This window comes from Numida meleagris, chromosome 4 (genome assembly GCF_002078875.1).
Source record: "Numida meleagris isolate 19003 breed g44 Domestic line chromosome 4, NumMel1.0, whole genome shotgun sequence".
Lineage (NCBI taxonomy): Eukaryota > Metazoa > Chordata > Aves > Galliformes > Numididae > Numida > Numida meleagris.
This window is the reverse complement of record NC_034412.1, coordinates 32,695,340-32,717,753: the sequence shown is the minus strand read 5'-3', so window position 1 is coordinate 32,717,753 and position 22,414 is coordinate 32,695,340. Positions and strand designations below refer to the sequence as shown.

The following is a 22,414-nucleotide window of genomic DNA, read 5'->3' as shown; positions in this document are numbered from 1 at the left end:
CTCCTCCCACTGTGCATGGCTTAGAGGACTGTTTTTCCTACTCTATGCTTTTATTTGATCCGTTCCTTCTCTTTTTTTATCAGGATAAAACGTTTCCGCAATATTCATGAATTCAGCAGCAGCGCAGGAGTGGGAGTAGGGTGTTGTTTTGGCACTGTTCCTCCTGCTGAGCCCCCTGCTCAAATAGAGAGTATAATCACATTTTAGAATTTAATGGGCTCTAAGTTGTAGAGGTTCTTTCAGTTTTTGTTGTTGTTAGTTCTTGTGGGTGGAACATGCTGGTAATTTTACTGTACTTCATACCTATGCCTCAAAGCAAAAATGTTCTGAACATGATAGGATTTTTTCTGATTCTTGCATTTCTGCATTGCTACCTTCCCATGTTGGGTCAAAACTACTTTTAATATATATACGGGTCTGGAAGTAATGTCAAAACTCTGGGATCAGTTTGAAGGACAGCCCCAAATTACTGTCAGAAGATTAGAAATTGCATGTTTCTATGTACATGTTCCCATTTACATGTTGGAAATGACTGTGTTGAAATTTGCATATATATTGGAAATTCTCAGATAAATTAATCCTGTTCTCGGACAGCAGTTCAGTTCATCCCTCTACAAACCCTCGTGCAGATCACCCAAACAATTTGTCTTGTCAAGTGATTCAGACTAAAGAGATACACAACCAACCCAAATACAAACTAAAGGTGTGTTTTATCCTACAATAAAACTGGTAAGTCCTCCTCTTTTCTTGCCCTTCAATTCCCTCCCATAGTCTTAAAAAAAACGGGGGGGAAAGCAGAGTAGTTGTTAGCCTAATTGACAACAGGGAACTACTGAAAAGATGTTGCCTCTATATGATAGCGGCATTCAACAGCCTCCCTCAGATTTAGATAACAATTGCGATAGCTGCGCAAACAAGCAGGGAAAAAACAACGTTTGGTCCAGCATATTTTGAGTCTTAGAAGGTGCAAAAGACGGATTGGTGAGAAATACAGAAACAATGTTGAAATGCGTAAGGGAAGAACTGAAATAACCATCAGTTATGTGATGTTAGGATTTTTTTTTTTTCATTTAAAGCTAGAAAGAGGGCAATGGGGAGTTTAATTAGGAAAAAAAAAAGAGAAATAAGAAAGGCAATTAATGTTACAGTCCATCACTGCCCTCAACGTAGTTAACAAGTAGCATTTTGTAGGCTGTAAAGCAGAGGTAATTTTTGAGGAAGTATTTGAAAGATATATCATGTCTATAAATCACATCGGGAAAACAAAAAATAAACCACATTTTTTAAGTCATATTCTACAAAAATAATATAGCCAAAGGAAAGTGCCAGAGATATTTATCAGTTTGGACAGTATTATATTTGTGAATAATATTACCAGTAAATTTGGTATCAGCTGTCTTAAGAAATATATGATAAAATCTGGTGATAGGCAAAGGAAGCTGACTATTAGCAAGGGCAGGTAAATATCATCTTACAATGTTTTTTGAAGATGAGCCACTTGCACGGGAACAAAACAAGGCAATTACGCAAGACGTTTTTAAGAAAAAATAAAAACAGTTTGCTAGATTAAGACTTACAGAAAAGTTAACTTCATAAATACTAAGGGAAATGAGAACATATAGTTTTATTGGGAAGCAGCCATTAAAGCGAGAGACGTAAAATCTGGTTTGGAGAAAGGAACACATAAGGGACAAATTCAGGACAAGGTTAGATGTCATAGCTGAGAAGGTAAAATGAAGAAAAGAGACTGAATGGTGGACTGAGTGACTGTCTACATTTTCATGAACATCAGAGAATGCTCTTAGGCATTGGGTTAGGGACAGAAAGAACTGATACTGCTGAAGTCTGAATAAAAACATGAAAACGTGAGGTTTAAAGCTGAAGGAAGGCTATGAAACTGGAAAGTATGTTAATAAGCATGAAGCGTTGTCCTTTCCCTGTGTGGCAAAGCATGATAGAATAGGTGAAAAACCCAGAGAGAATTATTCAAATTCTCTCGTAAACTGGAGGACAGGACTGTTTGTTTAATTCTTCACATGCATATATAACACACACACACACACACATATATACACATATATAGACATCCAGTTTTACAGCAGGAAGTTTATTTAGGCTCTGCCTTCAAGTCTCAAAGGTAAGCACCTGTGTGAAAAGCATTCACTAGATCGTGATAGAATCGTTTGAGTTGGAAGGGACCTTTAAAGGTCATGTAAGTCATCTCCCCTGCAACGCACAGGGACACCTGCAGCTAGATCAGGTCACTCAGAGCCCCATCCAGAGTGACCTCAAATATCTCCAGAGATGGAGCATCCACCACCTCTCTGGGCCATATGCTCCAGCACTTCAATGCCCTTATCGTAAAAAAAATCTTTTCCTTATATCCAATCTAAACCCTCTATTTCTGTTTGAAACCATTTCCCCTCATCCTACCACAACAGAGCCTGTTAAAGTGTGTGTCTTCTGCTTTCTTACAGCCTCCCTTTACATGCTGAAAGGCCACTGTCAAGTTTCCCCACAGCCTTCTCTTCTCCAGGCTAAACAGCCCCAGCTCTCTCAGCCTGTCCTCCTGGGGGAGGTGTTCCATCCCTCAGATCATTTTAGTGGGCTTCCTCTAGACATGCTCCAACAGGTCCTGTACTGAAGACTCCACATCTGGAAGCAGTTCTCTAGGTGAGGCCTCACCGGTGCAGAGTACAGAGGCAGGATCACCTCCCTCGACCTGCTGATCAACCTTCTTTTGGTGTGGCCGGGGATACAGGTGGCCTTACTGGGCTGTGAGGGCACACTGCTGGCTCGTGTCCCGATTGTGATCCACCAGTACCCCCAAAGTCCTTTTCAGGGGGGATATGCTCTCTCCTTTAATCCTCTGGTTTGTATTGATAGTGGGAGTTGTCATGACCCAGGTGCAAGGACTTGCACTTGGATTTGCTGAACCTCATGACATTCACCTGGGTCCCCCACTGGAGCCTGTCTAGGTCTCTCTGAATGGCATCCCCTCCTCTCAGCAATGCACATCTTGTTTCTGGAAATAATCAATGCTTTTAAAGACACAAAATGCAGCTTCTGGACTGATATCTGATGATGCTCAGTGGGTCTTATGTAAAGATAAATTCTATCCCGGTAGTTAAAAGACTTGGTCTAATGTGTCAGATTCATTGTTTAAGTTTTCCTTGCAATAATTTTCATTGCTTTTCACGCACTGAAATAATGTATGTTAATAACACTGTGTATGGTTAGTAGTTTCCCATCTAAAGTTTATTTTAACAAATGAGGATTACTTTTGCTGTCCTTGATGTGTCTTAGAACAACACAGTGACCTTCTTTAAAGTAATTCCTATTCAGCGTTCTAAATAGATGTTTTAAATAGATGTACTGAGAGCAGCCATTTCCTTATACCCAGAAACTAATAACACTGCTGCCATCCTCTGCTTTTCATTTATGTACGCTCATCTTACATTCCTGCACATCTCTCTCTGCATCTGCCTGTGCACAGTTTTGAAAAATAAGTTGGGGAAGTCTGTAGCCAGTATCGAGTATTACTGCATTGCCAAGAAGCAGGTAACAATGTTTGCATGTGGCCAGTTGCAGGAATGATGTAACTGTCTAGATGGCTGATAAAATGTAAGGCAGCTAGAGATTGTTTTTGTGTTCCCTTGATGATATCCAGCTGCACTATTTGCAAAACTCCTACTGTGTTTGCATTTGTGTGTGTGTGTGTATGCACAGCTGGTTAGTGAAGAATGCAGGCTGCTATATATTTAAAAACAGTAATCTAATCTCACTTCAGAAGGTGTTTCTTCCTCTTGTTAAAGAAGGATGCAGTTCACCGGTCTTGGCAGAGCTGTTGCCAGATACCCTAGAATGGCATAACCGAATTATGAGAAAACAGAACTGAGATCTAGAGCCGAGAAGCACGATATAGCATGTACAGTACCTGTCTCTGCCATGCTCTGGTGAATATTCCGAGTCCCTCATTTGCCTGAGGAATATAATTATACGCATTCTCCCTCTATTTATCTCAAAAGCTGAAGGAACTGCTGACAAGTAATGCCTTATCATAAAAAAAAATGATGAAGAGTATCTCACTTTTGGCTGAAATATATCCTCATGAAAACTATCCAGCCTTGATCTCTGCAAAAGATTACCAGTGACAGATTTCTAGCATCAGTACATCTTAGAGTACGCAAAAGATGTAATTTTTGTGGAAGAATTGGAAGATTGATCTTTTTTCTTTTTTTTATTAATCAGAGTTCAGAAGCAGGTGGAAACATTCATTGTCGATACACAGTTACTCACCTTTCCAGTAGATGGTAGTACAGATGTGCTTAAAAGTATTCAATTTGGGACTGAGAAAAACAGTATGTAGACATTTTCATGTACTGAACAGGGAGGAATTTTTAGCTGTATCAGTTTTTAAAATTAAGTCATGTGAAACTGGCACGGGGGAAAAAAAAAAAGAACATTGAGACTGTTCTTATTCCAGACACTGATCTTTAGCAAACAGCTACAATTCTTGTTTTGATAGAACTCTTGGTTGAAATGCAAATATTCATAACTGAAGGACAGGGATCTCTATAAACCATTGACACTCATAATGATTTACTGTTACAAAATCTGACTAGTGGTACATTATAGTCCCACTGAACGCTAAAGCCTATGGCTGTTTTGGACTGTATTAAAAGCTGCATGTATTCACTTTTTAATTTTTTTTTTTCTTTTTTAACTGGGCTTGACTTAACAGCATTGGAAGAGACAGGGATAAAAAACCTTTTTGTGACCAGCTGTACGAATTTTCCTTCACAGATTTGTCACACTTGCGTATGCTGATTTTATCAGCACTAACTGAACAGTCACATGATAACAAATGCTGCTCATTTATGTTCTAAATATGCTAGGGAAATATAAGATGCATAAGTTGGAGATATTTGAAGAATTGAATGTAAATAATGCAAGTTTTCTGCAAGTTTTTCAATTTTTTTTTTACCGTATTATGCTCATTTAAAAAATATATAAACAGAAGAGTGACCAAAGGAAAAAAAAAGGAATGGATTGGAGTTTATAGGATAACCAAAGTTCAGAATGTACTGAAGGTTTTTTAATTATGACATAAATGTTAGAAAAAATCAAATGTCAAAGAATGTCTGCTACTTAGCACATAAATTTCTAAATATTTCCAGTTGGGGAATATTAACATATGGTCTGTTAATAACTACAGAATGTTTTCATAAATCACATCTACACATAACTTCCTTGGGAGGTTTTTAGCCACAGTTACTGCTACTAGCTCATTTCAGAGCTGCGTACACGTGTAATGCTATACGTGCTCCATTTAAAGCAAATCTCCCTAATCTTTCTAAACGCTGGTATTACCGGTGATGATTCATGTTAGTCAGTAACGCAGTCATATCACCCTTGAAGCCCTACGGCATTATTATAAAACCCTAATTAAGAACATATTTATAAATATAAGACTTGTAGGACAGATACAAAGGAATGTAAAAACATTAATTTTCTGTTTTATCAGTCTTGTCTAATATATTATAATGATTACCACTAAGGCGAGTCTTATGCAGGATTTACACCTGAGGGAAAAGCAGGTGGTTCATTTTAAATGCCGCGCTCAAGAAAAAATCAAGAGTGGTAGCAAGGCAGAAGGGGAATAATTATGTGGAAGACTAAGGATGCTGCTCCCCTAATCTGTTTCCAGCAAAAATAGTAGAGATACGGCAACAAGAGCTTCTACCTTCTGGATTATGTCAAAAGAGAAATTGTCTTGACAAATGAGGAAGATTTTAAATGGGAGTTTTCTCTGACCTACAATACAAGAAAAGGTTATGCTAATATGTTAAGGCACAGGCCTTTACTAATGGCTGAGCTGTAGACAAGGCAGTATAGCTCAAAATGAGAATCAGTTTTTTGTACTTCTTTGTCCCCGAGTGACTGAGAAATGCTCATTATCCTGTCCTAGGTTATGCTATTATGAATGTTCTTATCTTATTATAAATGTTCTCTGATACAACTGTTTCAAACAGTGATCTCAGAGAGGAAAGTACAAACTTAGCATCTAGCACAAAAAGGACAAACTACTTCTGTTTTAAAGTTAAGGACCGCAATTGTCTCGAGCGATTCTCCGTTCTTATGAGCAGTCATCTCTTTATGTAACCATATTTATATCTGTTTCACTCCCAAATACGCTTTACTTCTGATCTAAGCCAAATTTTGACCTAAATTATTCTACGTGCACTTTTTTCCAATAATGGTGGACAAAATCTATTCTATTTTTTAAAGCACCTCGAAGCCCACTTCTCTTTTCACCGGACGAATCATTCAAAGGAGTCTCGGTCACCTCAGGGAAGCTTGTCAAACTCGTCACAAGGAGCCCTTACAAAGCCTAAAGGATATGCATCACAATGTAAAAAATTTGTCACAAGAAATCGTTATTACATTTTAGGAGTCTTATTACAACAGTTGGAAATGATTAGACCATATATAAAAGGCAAAGAAAAGAAAAAAAGCAGTTCACTGACTGATAGAAATAACAATAGTAAGTCCTATATATTTGCTTTTTGTCTCGTTGTTGTTGATGTGTCTGGTGTGACAGAAAATGAAATCTTCCCTGAATATTTTCCTGTTGCAAATGTTCTTTTAGGAGGCCTCACAGGCTGGCTTCTCTGTGTCCGGTGTTGTGTTTATGCATGATGGTATGCAGTTTCACTCCGTAGATGGTCTGTGGCTACAAAATTCTAACTGCTGTAATTGCTTCTGAGACTTCAACCTTCTACCAAATCTGGCTGTAGTGTACCATGTAGAAATTTTCTGAAGTTGTAGAATGTAGGGGGCGCATGGGCAGGTGCAGAGAGGCATTTAGAAAGGTACTTGATGGCGATCTGATGACAACTTCAGGGAACAAGGCTGAAAAAAGGTACTGACATTGAACCTTCTCTGTTTTGATTTCCATCCTGAGTGTTTCTTCTCTCGTTTATTTTCATTTCAGACTGGAAATCAGTGCGAATGTGACTGCATAGAGGAGCACATACAGCTCTCACCTGGCAGCAGGATGGAAAGAACGTTTTGGCGCAAGGGGCAAACCAAGACTCACATTCGCATGCCCAGAAACCTTGCTCTCTTGGCAGTACAGTAAGTAGTCCCAGCCTTGACAGGAACACAAGCAGGTAGACCAGCCTCCAGGCTAGTGTTTTGGGCATGCTGAGGAAAGATGGGACTTGAAATTTTCACCATGAGGCAGGAACAGCACTCTGGTCCTTAACTGCTCAGCTAATATGTAAAAAGTGCATTCATTTCATATCCTGCAGGCAACCTTACTCAGTATGCTGACTGTTTTGAATCTGCAGCAGACATGCTTAAATGTCCCTTCGCTCTGTTGGTTTCCTTTTGGGCTGTTTTGTTATTACTGTTTTTTAATTGTATCTAAGCCTAAGATAAATGTGATGCCTGCTCGCAGGGCATTTTGGGGCACCGGGCAGCAATCTCAAAACCCATCATGACAGACCAACAGAAGTAAAGCTCATCAGCTCTGCCATAATAAGCTGAGACAAAGTGCCGGGCTGACAGTTCTGATTCTTTCTAGACAAACCCGTAGCTGTGCACGCACGAAAGGTCTCACTGCATGGCATCACAGGAAAGATACTCATACTAGTATTCATAACCTAGCATTTCTAGGAGAAATTCACAGACTTACCTTGCTTGGCACTGTTGTGACTGATAAGTACAGCTCTCGCTAGCAGAGGAAGGTGTGAGTACCACCATTGCCAGTGGAGGCTTCTGTGTCATCCTTCAGACTCATGTGCGATCCAGCTAAACTTTAGCCAACCATCTGAAGTGAAACAGATTCCAAATACCATTTGAAATATTACTTGGAAACAATTTTTAATGGAATAGAGTTAACGAAGAGGCTTGCTAAATTCTAGTCGCTGACAATGACCTGACAACACGCGCAAATTTTACTTTGCAAGCTTTCAGAGAGAAACTTTGAAGAGAGCTAGGTTCTGTAGAAATTATCAGTGTAAATTAGTTCTACCTAATAGACACTACAATTATCTTCTGATATAATTAAAGGCCTATTTTGCAACTCTGCAAGTTTTTTTTGTTCTTCAGGAACAGCTGCATTGGCTAGCAATTGCTAATACAATACGACAGCTAGTACAACCAATCTGTCACAAAGACAATATTTTTTAAAGTGTTTATGCATAACAAACCACTGCTCTGCTCCATCTTTTGTACAACTTTGAAATGAAAACCACTGCCCTAAGTTATTTTCTTAAATGACATCTTTTATTATCTGTGCTGAATGCCAAATTTCTTTTTTTGTGATAGCTATTTATCATAGGAAAAGCAAAACAGAAACATACTTCAATGTGGGAGTTTTATTTTTTATAGCAGGAGGCTTTAGTTGGAGATAGGATTGATATATCAAATTCTTATCCCGTGATAACACATGCATTTCAATATTTACCTTCATTTTTGTCCTCTACAGTTAATGCAATATTTCCCTAACATAAGCTGTTAAATGTATTTTCTCCTTTTTTATTCTTATTAAAATTGTGATTTGAAGATACATTCCTAAAGCTGTGAATAGTTATTAACATTTCTTTAAAGGCTTCAATATTTGAATGGCCAACTTCCAGCCTGAGTAATTACATTCTGCCTACTTAAATTCCCCACACAGTTTCAATTAGATAAGTTATTCTTCTACTCTTTATGTCCTAAAACTGTTCTGCAGCATTGCTGCCACTATTAAACAGCTGCTGAATTTCGCCCCAGAGGTGATGGCACTGATCCCTGCACGCCAAACGCAATATACAAAACAAACTGAGTTTTTTGCTGGATTATGACTGTTAAAGTGTTATGATGGCTAAGAATTATTTTTGAACACCCACGTTTATGCTCAATTTAAAGGCAACGATAACCTTCTCCACGGTGTCCTACTAAAACCGCTCTAGACCAAATGGAAGGATTCATCTTCCATAGGCGCTCAAAGCATTTCTGGAGACTATTCTCAAGAATACCATCCTTAAATAGTAGGCATATTGCCATCTAGGAATCACCCCTCCAAAAGAACCGTGGGCAGGATTTCGGAGATACTTCTCAGGTACTTACAGACTCAGAAAGGGAGTAAATAGCTACGGTAGGCACGCCACAGAGGACCTTTCCCCCTGTGCTTTTGGAAATGCTGCTAGGGCCTTTAAAAGGAAACACAAACCCATATTTCCAAGAGTTTCCTACTATACTATGAGCTCAGCCTGAAAATGTACGGTTGTGGGTAAATTCACTCTACCAAGGAAATCCTCTTCTTTGTTCTGCAGTTAAACTGGAGAGATTATGATTCTTGAAGAGATGGGAAAGAAAGGCTCTGAAGCAGTGAAGGACACCGCCTGCATCATTGAGAACGGCTACAGCGTGGGCCCGGGCCAGGTGCGCATCAGGCATGAACAAGGAACCCTTCCAGACTGGGATGGTTACCGTAACTTTGAGGTAATCCAACACTGCCAGAGGCTGCGTGGGCAATCCCTGCGTAACTGCGCATAAGTAATTATGCTGAGTTCCAGAAAAAAGTTGCAGATTCAGGCCTTTGCAAATGAAATCCTCCCTCTTTTCTTCTGAAAAGATTTCTACAGATAAATCTTCAAATATGCCTAGCACTGACAAACATGCAAGGTTTAGTGGCATCACCTATAACAGTTTTTGCACTTTGAGTTGTCTGCACTTGTCTTTTTTTGCCTATTCTGTATTCTGTTTTTCCCCTTCTAATCTTCAATCTTCATCCAGACACTTTTTCTATCTGTGAATCCTTCTTCCCTGCAGTCCAATCTTTTTTCTTATATTCCATTTCAGATAGCCAATCTTCTCTCTTGCTTATTCATCGTCATTCTGTCCATTGACGTTCTTTTTCAGCCCCACACCCAGGACTGGGGGAAAAATGCTGCCTACCCATCTCTCTTCTTGTGTGGAGCAGCGCTTCAGGATACGGGGCTGAGATCAAACACTACTTGCCGCCATCTACTCATGCTGAGAGAAGCGAGGGAAGGACCTGCTAAACCGTTCTTCGCAACGCCATCTAAAATACAGGTGCAGAGAACAGTATTGCAGAAAGCGTCTAGTCTGTAGCATTGTAGCGCGACACGTTAACCTGGAACAAATTGGGTCACTTGCGTAACAACACGGCAGGTTATGAATCAGTGCAATATTCAGCTTGTGTTGTAAACATAGAATGACACTGGTAGTGTATTAGGACTATGCCAAGTTTCAAAGGCCAATTTTTTAAATGAAGCTATAATCGGAATTTACCTGGATTCCTCTAGAAATCAAGGTTACCGGAATATTGCAGTAGTTCCTTTCCAACATCTGAATAATTTTTTTTTATTTATTTAAAATAAAACATGCTAAATTTTACAAGTTTCCCTGACAAAAACTCATTTTCAGAGCGCCACTGCTCTTGCTAAAAAAAAGAATATTTTTTGTCCATAGGAAACAAAACACAAATAGTAAATGTCCACACTAAAATATGCTCATCATTTTTGCATATTGACCTTCCAAGTACCACAGGAACCGTTGTGTAGGTTAGCCGCGTGATAGAAAGTAACGCCTTCGTAGTCAGATAGACTTTCTTACAGATGGTATCTGCTCCAGATGAATTTGAAAAGGAAATCCTCCCAAAGCAGGGTATTGAAACTATGCAGACATTTTACAGCTCCTCCGAGTCTTCTCTGTACTTGAGTTTAATTATATATAAAACTGTAAACAGTTACTTTCAGTATAGTTTCTAAGCAGTAGAAGAACTGAAATAATTATAAGGTCAGGATTTAACAGAAAACAGCTTTAACGTTACAAAAGACTCAGACTTAAAACCTGTACTTCTTTCTTGTATTCGGATAGACACTCAAACGCATTAGTTATTACTGAACACTGAACAATTATATTTGCCTTTTGTATTCAATTTGATTTTAAAAAATGATAATACTTGAGCACATTTACCATATGTTACTTAAGAAGCCATTATCCACTGTTTGAAATAATAGAGAAGACTCTAGATCTCTATGTATAATTAGCGAATGTAATCTGCATTTTTCTAAAAGCCTACAAAAGAAACCCTTACCAGTCGGTGACTAAAGGGAACAATATTCTCCTCCTGATGGCAAGAAAGTTTTAGTTTTTAATTAAACTGCTTCAGAATTTGATATAATTTATCTATTTCCTCATATTTTAATGATATTATTCTCTAAATGTCTCAAATATATAGGAACACGTGTATTATTTTTAATATTATATTTCCACCATATGTCCTTTGATAAGAGTAGCGTGCACACGAGCACAGAATTGAACATTACAAGAAAGTAAAGCTACAAAGTCCAACATTCTCAGTTTTATTTACGGTATGGAAGGTTACACTAACTCAGTACTTGCCCCTGTATTGGGGCAAAAATCCAATTAATTGCAAGTACAATTAATTGGATTTTAAATTCAGATTTCTTTATGCACTGAGATATTGTTGCCTTGAAAATGAGAAATCTGCAATTACCGACAAAGTGTTCTGTTGTTAAACAAATATAATTTACATTTTTTCAATTTATTGGTTCTAGCTTTACAAAGAATATTAAGAAAGACTGTGGTTGAAAGGGCCTTAAGTATTTCCTGAATAGGGCATTAGCGCTGTTACTCCAGGCATGGAGGAAACCGTGCTCACAATTGTTCAGTGCCTTGTTCCCTGTAGCTTTCTACTGTGGCATTTTCTTTGCCACCTATTTTATTTGGTTGTTTTGTTGGAGAGGTTGTAGTTCTTTTTTTTTTTTTTTTCTTTTTGGAAGATCACTGCAACATTAACAGAAAAATAGATTTCACCTCATTTTCCTCATCAGACATGAACTCATTTCAGCAAGTGGCATGCAGTAACGAGACACATATGATGCAATTTTATGGTGCGCCAAATCAAACACTTCCTTTAGACAGATATGTTGGGCGTACCCTTTTCCAGCTAGAATTTGTTTGTCAGGGAATATTTGCGTATACACACACAGATAGATACTTACATCCCACCAATTCTCCCTTGTAAGTACATCTGAGAAAAGTTAAATATGAGGATCTAACTCCAAAATGGTTGAATAAACCTCAGACTTGGATCTCGGCTGCCATTCTTACTGTGATAACAAACCTTGGCTTGCGCTTCATACCCTCGATAGAACAGATGCTTGCTTATTTTCATCAAGCTTCATTTTAGACTCACTCTCCAAACAAGGCCGTGGCTTATTTGCTGCGACAGAAAATACCGTAAGGCAATTACAGATCAGTGGGCCTATGTGCTTAGTGATCTTTTTTTGCGGTCGTATTCAGTAGTAACCAGCAAGAAATATTTGTGGTCTCTGAAACAGTCATTACTTAGGCGGCTGAAATGAAACATGATGATCAGCTTAGTTTCAGCATTTTGCCCTGGTCCTTTCCTTCTAGACACTAAGAAATCTCTTCTGAATTTGTTCTTACCTTAGTGTGATGGAGTTCTCAGGTCCGTACGGAAAGGCTCTAAAGCAATAGGATAGGATAAACGCAAAAATGATTATAGCAAGAGCCAAGCGCAGGCTACAAATTGGAGACCTAAGCTTCTTTAAATTATAGGGTTTCTAGCTGGCAGTTCTCCAGTACCAAACAGTTATGTCCGCGTTTAGCATTTTGCTTACAGTCTTTTCATAATTAAGTTATATTGTTGCCATCTCATGTGAATTGTCCATATAAGAAAGAATCCATTCAAATGTGTTGTATATCTGTAGATGAATTTCAAAACCAGTTAAGATAATCATGCCACATTAAATAGCGTAAGGTGACAGAAGGTTCGAGTGGGAGGCTTTGGCAGTTTTAGCACACATCCTTAAATCAACGGCATAAATTTTAATGTTGTAATTGTATTACACCAAATGGATGTCTTAATGGGATGCTGCTTCCAGACTATTTACTGGGAACGTATGAGAAAACTCAAGTAATATAAATATATTCATATTTTTTGTAACCTCTTTGTTTTTTAAATCTTCTGCAAACAAGCCAGCACAAACAAATCTTTGTTTTTATAATCGACTTCATTTCTAAAACCCCTACTGGGTTAGAGTTTCCAATTAAAATATGATTCTTTACGCATGTTTCAAAGCAAATGTTTATTCTGACATTGCAGTATTTTTCCTGAAACATATAGCTCTGGCACTGCAAGAAAATTCAAAGCTTTTATTTCCAAATTCTGGTTTAAAGCTCATTTCTTTTAATGCTGGAAGGATTCACAGACAAATGACATTTAACATATGGAGATAGGGAGATCAGCGGTTTTTTGACGCTGTTTGGTGATTAGACTACTTAGATTAATTAGATTAGGAAGTTGTGAAAAGTCAAATGCCCTTACTTTTACAGAGCACTACAAGAAATGCCAAGCCCACCTCTTTATTTAGTCTTGGCACCGGTACCATTCGATAAGACAAAAGCTATGTCTACCAGGGCAGACGAGGAAGGCACACTAGTAAAACAAAAGTGAGAATTTAATATTCTCACAGTATGTGCTTTGTGGGGTTACCTCATACTCACTCTGTGGACTGAGAAAATGCGGATGGCCAAAGCGTAGGAGGCAGCCTCCGCGAATATGCATCTTCCAGTTTTGTTTCACCCAAAAGGAGCTACTTCTTGAGCTCCGAGTCTGTTCCGCAGAGTGAACCGAAGTAGCGCAAGCAGTGCTGGGACGGAATTGTTCTGAGATGGCAGATTGTCCACTGCAGTTTTCGCCGTGGTAGAGTAGCATTCGTTTCTTACGGAGTTCAGAATCTGGAAAAAATGCATTAGTTAATGTGAGAACAAATTGTTCCTGGCAGGATTCCTACTGGACAAAATGTTGCAGGTCCTGGGAATAATTTTCACTAGAGTTGTGAACGTTCGATGAGGAGAATTTATTTTTATACCAAAGCTTCAGATTCAGTGACTTCTGATATAATACATAAAAGCATAGAGAAATATTCAAAATAAGTTGGTTATATCAATCTTATACCGGATAAACTTGAAAAGATAGGTAATTGCTATTTCATTCTAGCATCTTTGTAAGCATCTATTGTAACCGTTGCCCCAGATTACTCAGCTTTATGCTTAATTTTCCAGGTATATATAGCCTATATTAGACTGAGTTAATACAGAGTGAGACTAATTCGGATCACTATGGAAATTAAGATCACAGTCCGATAAACGCCAGAATGACACTGTGCTTCAGTAGTCCTTGTCAGAGCAACGGTGAAAATTAACGCTACTTCTGGATAGCGCTATTTTCTTTGAACCGTTTTAATGGAAAACATTTGATCTAGAATTGTTTGCAGTTGAAAAAAAAAAAAAAAAGGAGGTTCCATGGTAGAAGATCTACATATTTTTAAACCAGCAATTATGGTATATCCCCAGCAATCTGGAATGTTTCTGAACTGTGCAGCACATCCCCAAATTGCTTATGTAATGAGAGCACATGAAAATGTTATTGTCGTTGTTTCTAGTTGTCTTCCATTTCCCACTGGAGAACTTTTGTCAGCTTAATATATTTTTGTTTGTTTTCAGCTCTCACTTTATTTGCTTTGGTTCCGGAGGGAAAATCGGCTAAGGATGCCTTTTGTTAGGCTATGCAGGCTTCTGCCGTTTAGCGAGACCAGTCCAGCTGCTCGGCACGTGGACCCGGAGCCAGATCAGGGTTCACCATTTCACTGAGATTTATTTTGAGGGAGGGAGCCATGCGGCACAGCTGCATGGGGCAGCGTCATGTACACTGTCAGTAGGCTACTATTCATTATTGTGAATGGTCACTTCACGTCTTACGATTGGACTCCTTGGCAACTGGTTCATTTTTTTCCTAATCAAATGAAAAGATGCAACGTACATCTGAAGATCTGCTTGCTTGAGGACCAGCTAACCAACCATCGTTTTCAAGAGCTGAGAGCAGAAGCAACCGAGGGGCTAGGGAGAACAATAACATAATTTTACCTGCCTATTTTTAGTCTGAAGCTAGTCGGGTCGGTGATCAATATCAACAGTCACATTACTTAACAGGATACAAAAGGACAGTCACAACACCATCCCCTGCCACATGCCCTGCCTGTTGTTTTATAGACACTTTGTGCCCTGCTGGCAGCCTGTGCCAGCTGCCGACCGACTAAAACAGCGCTCCGACAGTTTTCCTGCCTAATCCGTAAGCGGTGCAGAGTCGCTTCATTCTCGGCAGCACCACCACTGTAGCCGGGGACGAGTGAGGACGGCTGCAGCTTCTCCGTCATCCGCTGCTGCCGAGAAGGTGCCTTGGGAACCTAGGCAGTCTCTTAGAAAAAGGAGCAGTTCTCAGGATGCTCTGATTCACAAGGGAGTGGGCTGGCACGTCAAGCGAGAAATGGGAAATAAGGGAGGTTTTCCTCAAAAGCTGGTACAAAGAATTTTGATGATAGTGCCCAGATGAAAGCACATAAATAATTTAAATACGATAAATGTCATAACAACAGAAAGCATTGTTGTAAGACCAGATCATCTTACTAATTTGTTGTGGAATCCCCAAGGGTAAGCAGGCATTTCAGTTCTCTGCTTTCTGTTTTGTTTGAATGATATCGACCTGAAAATCTAGGCTGTGGTGCTCAAAATACAGACTTGACGGAAGAACATCAATCTGTGTGTATACAAATAAGAAATGGATTTGCCAATGCGATTTATTATCTTTGGTATAATTATTTAATTTTCAACAAAACCTTTCAACAAAACAAGCGTGTTTTGCTGTTTAATGTGTGTGTGTGTGTGTGTGTGTGTGTGTGTGTCTATATACACATATATTTCAAAACTGCTGAGTCTACGTAAGGGAAATAAATTATGAGGTAACAAAATTCAGACTCTGAACCTAGTCATGAAAAGTAGATTTTGAGGATAATCTTTTTACAGGATGTAAGAAGGTGTAGGCCAAATCAGACAACTTGGATCACCAATTTGTTCTCTGTTTGTACAAAAAAGGCCTAGCCCACGGTTAGTCCCGAGCATTACTGCAATACAAGCAAATGAAGGCAATACAAAGTTATTATCATATTGAAACTAACCTGAACCATTCATATCCACAGTTGAAACACAGAAAAAAATACAGGTATGTTTAGGGGGAAAACACATTCATAAACGTGATGGATGTACGTGCCCGTTCTCTTTCTCCCACAAATTCAAAGACACGGCGTTACCACAGATGTGTGCCTCGAGGGAGGGAAAGAGTTTGCCTTCACTTTCCAGTAGTCAATTTAAAGGCCATCAACAAAGGAGCTGTATTTCAAAGGCTATAGGCATCGTGTCATAAAACTGCTAGCCAAAAAATAATAATAATAAAAAAATAATAAAGATTGAACTGATAAATGCTTGTTAACTGTCCTTCTTAACAGCTTTTATTTACAAAATTGATTCCTGCAGGCAGTGATAAATTTTGTCCATTTTATCAGGGATATTCTACTAGCACTCTTCCTTGCTAAATAGAATGTAGCCATGCAAATTTCTTAATTCTCCCATGACAAGAATCAATTGGCATTTGCATTTTTCGGTTTAGTATGAAATTTCAGCTGAGAAGTCTGTACGATATTAAGGTGAAACTGAGCAAAATGTACTTTTATAACTAGTTCTCCCTGTGTTCGCGGTGTTGAAAAACAAAGTTATTTGTTCTTTCTTCTCGGCCCTTGATGAGAAGAAACCGCTTTTATATTGTTTCTCAGATTTATGAGATGAAGAGTTACTATGGAGTATTATTGAATACAATATTAACTGCACAAAGAGTGTGAAGGACTTTAAAAGCACTCAGAAATACTGACACTTCAGTCACGCAACTATACTTAGGCCTGGCAGTTTCTCCCTCTTTATTCACTCCTGTATAGCTCTTCTCTCTCAGTATTTCAGCATTTCTGGATTTCAGTATTTTCTTCAGAATACCGCTAAGGGCTTCTTCATTCTTCTCCCATTTGTCTGAGATTCTTTTTCTGAGCAAAATTAAGCTATTTGTAGTATTTTTTCAGAGTCCTTCTTTGTTAATTTTTAATTTTTTTTTTAACTCCCTCTCCTCCTATTTCTTGTCATAATGGTTTAAATAAATTGAAAGCGGGGGGAAAAAAAGAAAGAAGAAACAAGGTTCATAACTTTCAGCTGAAGCTGAAGGGAAACAGAGAGAGAGCGCTGCAGATGAGACGTCAATTGTTAAAATTACTTTGTCTCCGTGATCAGACGGGCCTTGGATTTATTGAACTACAGGGCACTCTACAAGGTCTATTTAGTTTCTCACATTTGTTTCATGGCACTGAGTTGAAGGAACTGAATGATTTGAGCGCGGTTATTGATTAATAGTGTTTATTGCATATATGGTTCCAGGCACTTAGGGAAAAGTATGGGTCTGTTTAAAAGAAAGTAAATACATAAATAAGATGGCTGGCTGGACTCCCTCCTTCTTTCTCCCTCTTTCTCTACCACCGTTTGTGTATGCATTAGCATAGCTACGAAAAGCCACCTGAACAATTCATAACAATAGCAGGCAGTTAGGGAAAAGCATAGGCATATTTAAAACTAAAATATATACATAAATAAGATAGTGAGGCAAGCTATACGCGTATGTCAGCAGAGATATGAAAGCTGTTTGATGAAATCTATCAGGAGTAAGTACGCTACAGGACAACTGCGTGAACACACAAAATATTTCCTTCCCTGAGCATTACTCTGCAAGAGTCTGACTGGGCAATACGAAGCAAATATTCCGCTTCACTGAGAATGCGAGAGCTTTAAGCGGAGTACCAGTTACTATTTTGATCCAGTTTGTCTTTTCAGAGTAATAGCTACCTTGCGATTTAAAAAAAAGCCCTCAACATTTAGAATTTCAAAGCCGCACTTAACAGTACGGAACTCAATCACATCATTATCATGTTTTTTGTCAGACTGATGTCAAGAGAAAAATGTTTTACTTGAACCCTCTTTTCTGAAGCAATCAAGATCACCACTATAAACAATAGTCTCTGATCTGGCTGCTACAGTTTCTTATTAAAAACACTTTTCTACCACTTGAGAAGCAGGTTTTAGCTCAACTGCAGAAAGGCTGCCAACGTAGACTGAGTGCCCAGAAGGAGTCAGTCTGCCACAGCGCCTGATTCTCAGCTTGCGCAAATCCTAAGTTCTCCGTAGCATCTTTACATAGATGAACCCTTCCTAGTCCCTGACACAGAGATTCTGAGTCAAAGATGTTTCTCATGTTGTAATGAAGTGGTTTCATACTTTAAAGTGTCAAGATGCATTACTACAAAACAAGGGAAGAATGCTTTGATCTCAAAGTTACGTCTACACAGTACACTGAAAGTGTGATTTTTTGATACAGGAACTCATTTGAGTTTGAATTTAGCTAGTGTGGATAGCGTTAAGAGGCTGTGCATCTGTGTATAAACTTTTATATACCCTGTAAGGACTCGTCCTTGCAGTTTTAAATGATAAGGAGCCACTCTTTGTCAAGGGATTACTGGCAGAATGTACTCAATTTATAGTTTGCAATTCAAAGGTTCCAAGTGTAACGTGAGCACATGACAATACATTTTCATTTCATTTTATGCCAATCTTTATCAATAAGATATTAGTTTTTAATATTAATGTGTTCCAGTCAGAAGTCATGCCTTATGACATTCTGTTATGCCTGCTAAATCATAAATTCAGACTAAAAATTACATTTTCAGAGAATATTAACATTTTCTCATTTCTCATTTTCGTTTGCCATACTTCTGGCACTAGAATACAGACTGTAAGATTTTCAGTCAGTTGATCCACTGTCTTCCTCCTTGTCTCTTCTTTGATTTTACAGCTGCTTATAATTACTTGGGACCTTTTGTTTTTAAGTTTGTGCAGGCCTGATACTAGACAAGCTATCTCACTTCATTCCAGCTTGCTTTTTTTTTTTGGATAAAGAAGAAAATAATAAAAGTCTCTTCATCTTAGAAAAAAGATTCCAAGCGTCAAGCGGCAAACATTCGGTGACTGATGCATTAAGATACTTCAACTGCTATTACTACAAGTCATAGTTGTAGAAATCAGTAACAGTTGTACATTTTGGTAGGATGCTGCTTCTGTGATGTAACCAAATAAAAAAAGAAAAAATAATGACCCAAAGCAACTTTTCCTTAGACAAAACTGGAATATATTTAGGAAATTTAAGAATAAATTTGGAGGAAATTGTTTCCTGTTTGTGACAAGTCTGAGATTTACTCCCGTTATGAATCAAAATGGAAACATTTTTACATGCCATCTTTTTGGGTAAGAGGGAAGATCAAAATTCTGAGGAGGGCTCTTAATCCTCACTCTAAGTGCATCCTGCGTGACATGAACAGCGGTCCGATGCGGGTGCTGCAGGAGTTGTAGGCTCCGCTGGTTTGACGGTGAGGAAACAAGACGACTTTTTTCCTTTTTATTTTGTTCTGATTCATAGACTGCTAAGTCCAACAGAACTCTAATTATGTTAAGTGGAATTTGTAGTTGACAGAGACCTTCCTTGCAGGGAAGACGAGTTTGACAAAGGCAAGAGAATCTTAGCTAATGAAGAGTACTAGATCCACCTTTGAGGAATGTTAAGTAAGCGCTTTGCTTGTTATGATACCTCTTTTATATGTAAAATAATTGTAGAAATGTCAACATTTCATTCTTAGACATCTTGCTAAATTCTGCAGAGGGTTATCAAATTACCGTTAGGTTTTTCTTTTCCATAACTGTATTTATTCTTACAGCGCGTTCTTGTGGCAAAGCTCTGTGGACCAATCCCGGGAAAGGCATGCTCGATGCTTGCTTAACACAGATTAATCAGAGTAGTCTTCATATTGACAATCGCAGTATGGTACAAATTTCTTCCTTGCAAATGAGGGCTGTGCAGGTGTATCTAATTATTACAGAGTTGCTTGGAGTATACAAAAGTGCAGGTGAGAGCTGGGACTGTAAAACTGTTCTTTTGTTACCTCAGGTAGCTCAAAATATGCATATAATTGCTGTCTTTTGTACTGTTTGAAAGCTAATACTAGGATGTCGCTAGTACAACGTGACATTCTTTAAAATCTACTGAGAAATAGCAAAATGCTCGAGCGTTAGTCGGTTGCCTGGGTGTTGAGCTCGTTTCCTAGATCACAAGCTAACTTCATACTCACTGAGCAATCTACTAGCGCCAAATTACGACATTATTCCTCAGTGTGGAATAGGTGCCGATAGGAGAGTAAGATGCTCCTGAGAGAATATATTCAACATTTTCTGAAATTCTACTTCGAAATAGTACAGCTAGCTTTAAGATTCATTCTTTTCATGCCAAAAGCTGCTTCATTGTTTTAGAAGATCTCGTGATTTGCAGCATTCTTACATACTTGAGAGTACAAACGTGCAATCTCTGTACTACTGGGAAATATATTATGGCTTACCAAGATTTTTCAGAGAGTGAAGTCTTTGGTTTGTTTGGTTTTCAGTACCAGTTGGACATCTTCTATGTGCACAGAAATTAAAGTTGTTCTGGCAATACGGAGTTTCACAGGCTGTTCAAAGCCAGAAAACCGTTTATTTTCCAATAATTCAAAGCTTTACAGGAGAAGCCAATCAGAGAAATATTTCTTTGAAAACTATCTAGTTTATCTAATTTAAAGTTTTTGCTACCTCTTTTCTGAATCGTGTCCTACATGAAAGATTCAATTATTTATTATAAGGCACTGGTAAAATAGCATTAATTAGCAAAGATGAAAAAGACCGACTCAGTGGGAGCTGCTGTAACGGAGCTCTTATTTCTAATGCCTGAGGTGACCACTCATTTACAGCTTTTGATAGCTTGCACGCGTGGTTCACAGATTAAATTGGTCTTGGGGAAAAAAAGATTGTACACCTCATTCGCTATGGTTAATGAAGAAGGTCTATGTTTCGCTGTTGTTTTTTTTTTGTTGTTGTTGTTGTTGTTTTAGTTCGGTCAATTTAGTTTTAAGAAAATAGTTTAATGTGACGCCATTAGAAATTAAAATATGCAACGACAGAAACTATGAAATTGCAACTGCAAGATTTGTCCTCCGTTCGGCCCAAATGTCCGTATCTAACCCAAGGGATCGGAGCTCTAAAAATAATCATGGTTATGGTTTTTTTTCTTTTTTCATTCTGTAATGATCACAATTAGATTGCTTTTTCTCTCTTACAAATATCATCAAGATTATAAAAAACTTTTTTAAAAATAACATCCCAAGACTTTCACTGTTTTGTTTGTTTCAGTGAAAAGAAGAGGAAAAATTGCCATGCGATAATTCGGTTACGTTAATAACAGGAATCGTACAAGAAAAGTGAAATAAAAATTTCTTTCAATTGCAACGCTTCAAAATTAACTTTATATTTTGCTCATGTGTTTATTGTTTAATCATGGCTAGACCTACACAGCATTATGAAATTATTTCCTTAATAAAATGAATGATTTTAATTAAGTAGTTTTACAAGAAGGGCTAATAGCACAGCAGCTAGAGGTCTATTCAAAATATTTTTTTCCTTTTTTCATTCTATTCAAACTCCCTTGAACCTATCACTTGTTTCCTAAAAGTTAACACGTAAGATAACGATTTTTTCTGATTTTCCTAACTGTATTTAAGAGAGATGTTGTCTGTATGTGAAGGATTCTCTCTCCCTTTTTTGTCTTCCTTCCTTCCATTACCTTCAAACTCACCCATTCATTCTCCGAAAATATTTTTAAATATTCATTTTTTGTTCATCTGTTTTTGACAATTAACACAGCTCGGTCAAAGGAATCATATCAAATGTTTTAATTGATTGATATGGGAAGACTGAATTTGAAGTCCCTGAGACACGCTGCACATCAGACCCTTCAAACAGAAGCAGAAATCTCGACTGTTATGATTTTTATTCCGTGCTTTGGGTCACTGGCTTTGTGTTCAGCTAGTAGATATGACTTGAACATGTTTTTCAATGATATCTGAAAATAAAAATCTTCAGCTAAGCGTCTTTTCTATCCCCACTAACCCAGAGTCTCGACCGTCCGTTTTCCCTTGATGCATTCGGTTGATTTCACTTATGCCTGCATTTCACAACTGTAAAAAATAACAATTCCTCAAATCTAAAAGCAGATGAATTCGCATGAAAAATTCATCGCTTTCTTAATTCCCTCTGCTTAGATCTTTCAAGCCTCTTCCTCAATTGATCTTCCTCAATTAACACCTTTCCGCTTACCCTATTTTCCTTGTTTACTTGTTCATTTTGTTGTTGTTTTCTTTATTAACAAGATATTAATTGGCAGTCTCTGTGATGTTTCTTATGTTTAAGCATTCTTCATCTCTTGACTAGCACTGCCAAACATAAAATGAAAACAATGAACAAAGTCACGGTGAGAGTTAAAAGATCTAAAACATAATGAAGT

At 38.1% G+C, this 22,414-nt stretch overlaps 1 long non-coding RNA gene across 2 annotated transcripts in view; it reads left to right on the top strand.

Annotated features, from left to right (window-relative positions):
• The window catches only part of LOC110397708, a 55,214-nt gene extending 38,989 nt beyond the window's left edge, over positions 1-16,225 (top strand). For both annotated transcript variants that reach the window (XR_002437936.1, XR_002437937.1), the window contains 4 exons: positions 6,998-7,140; positions 9,327-9,495; positions 9,916-10,089; positions 14,578-16,225. This is a non-coding gene — a long non-coding RNA (uncharacterized LOC110397708). The remainder of the gene's footprint in view (positions 1-6,997; positions 7,141-9,326; positions 9,496-9,915; positions 10,090-14,577) is intronic.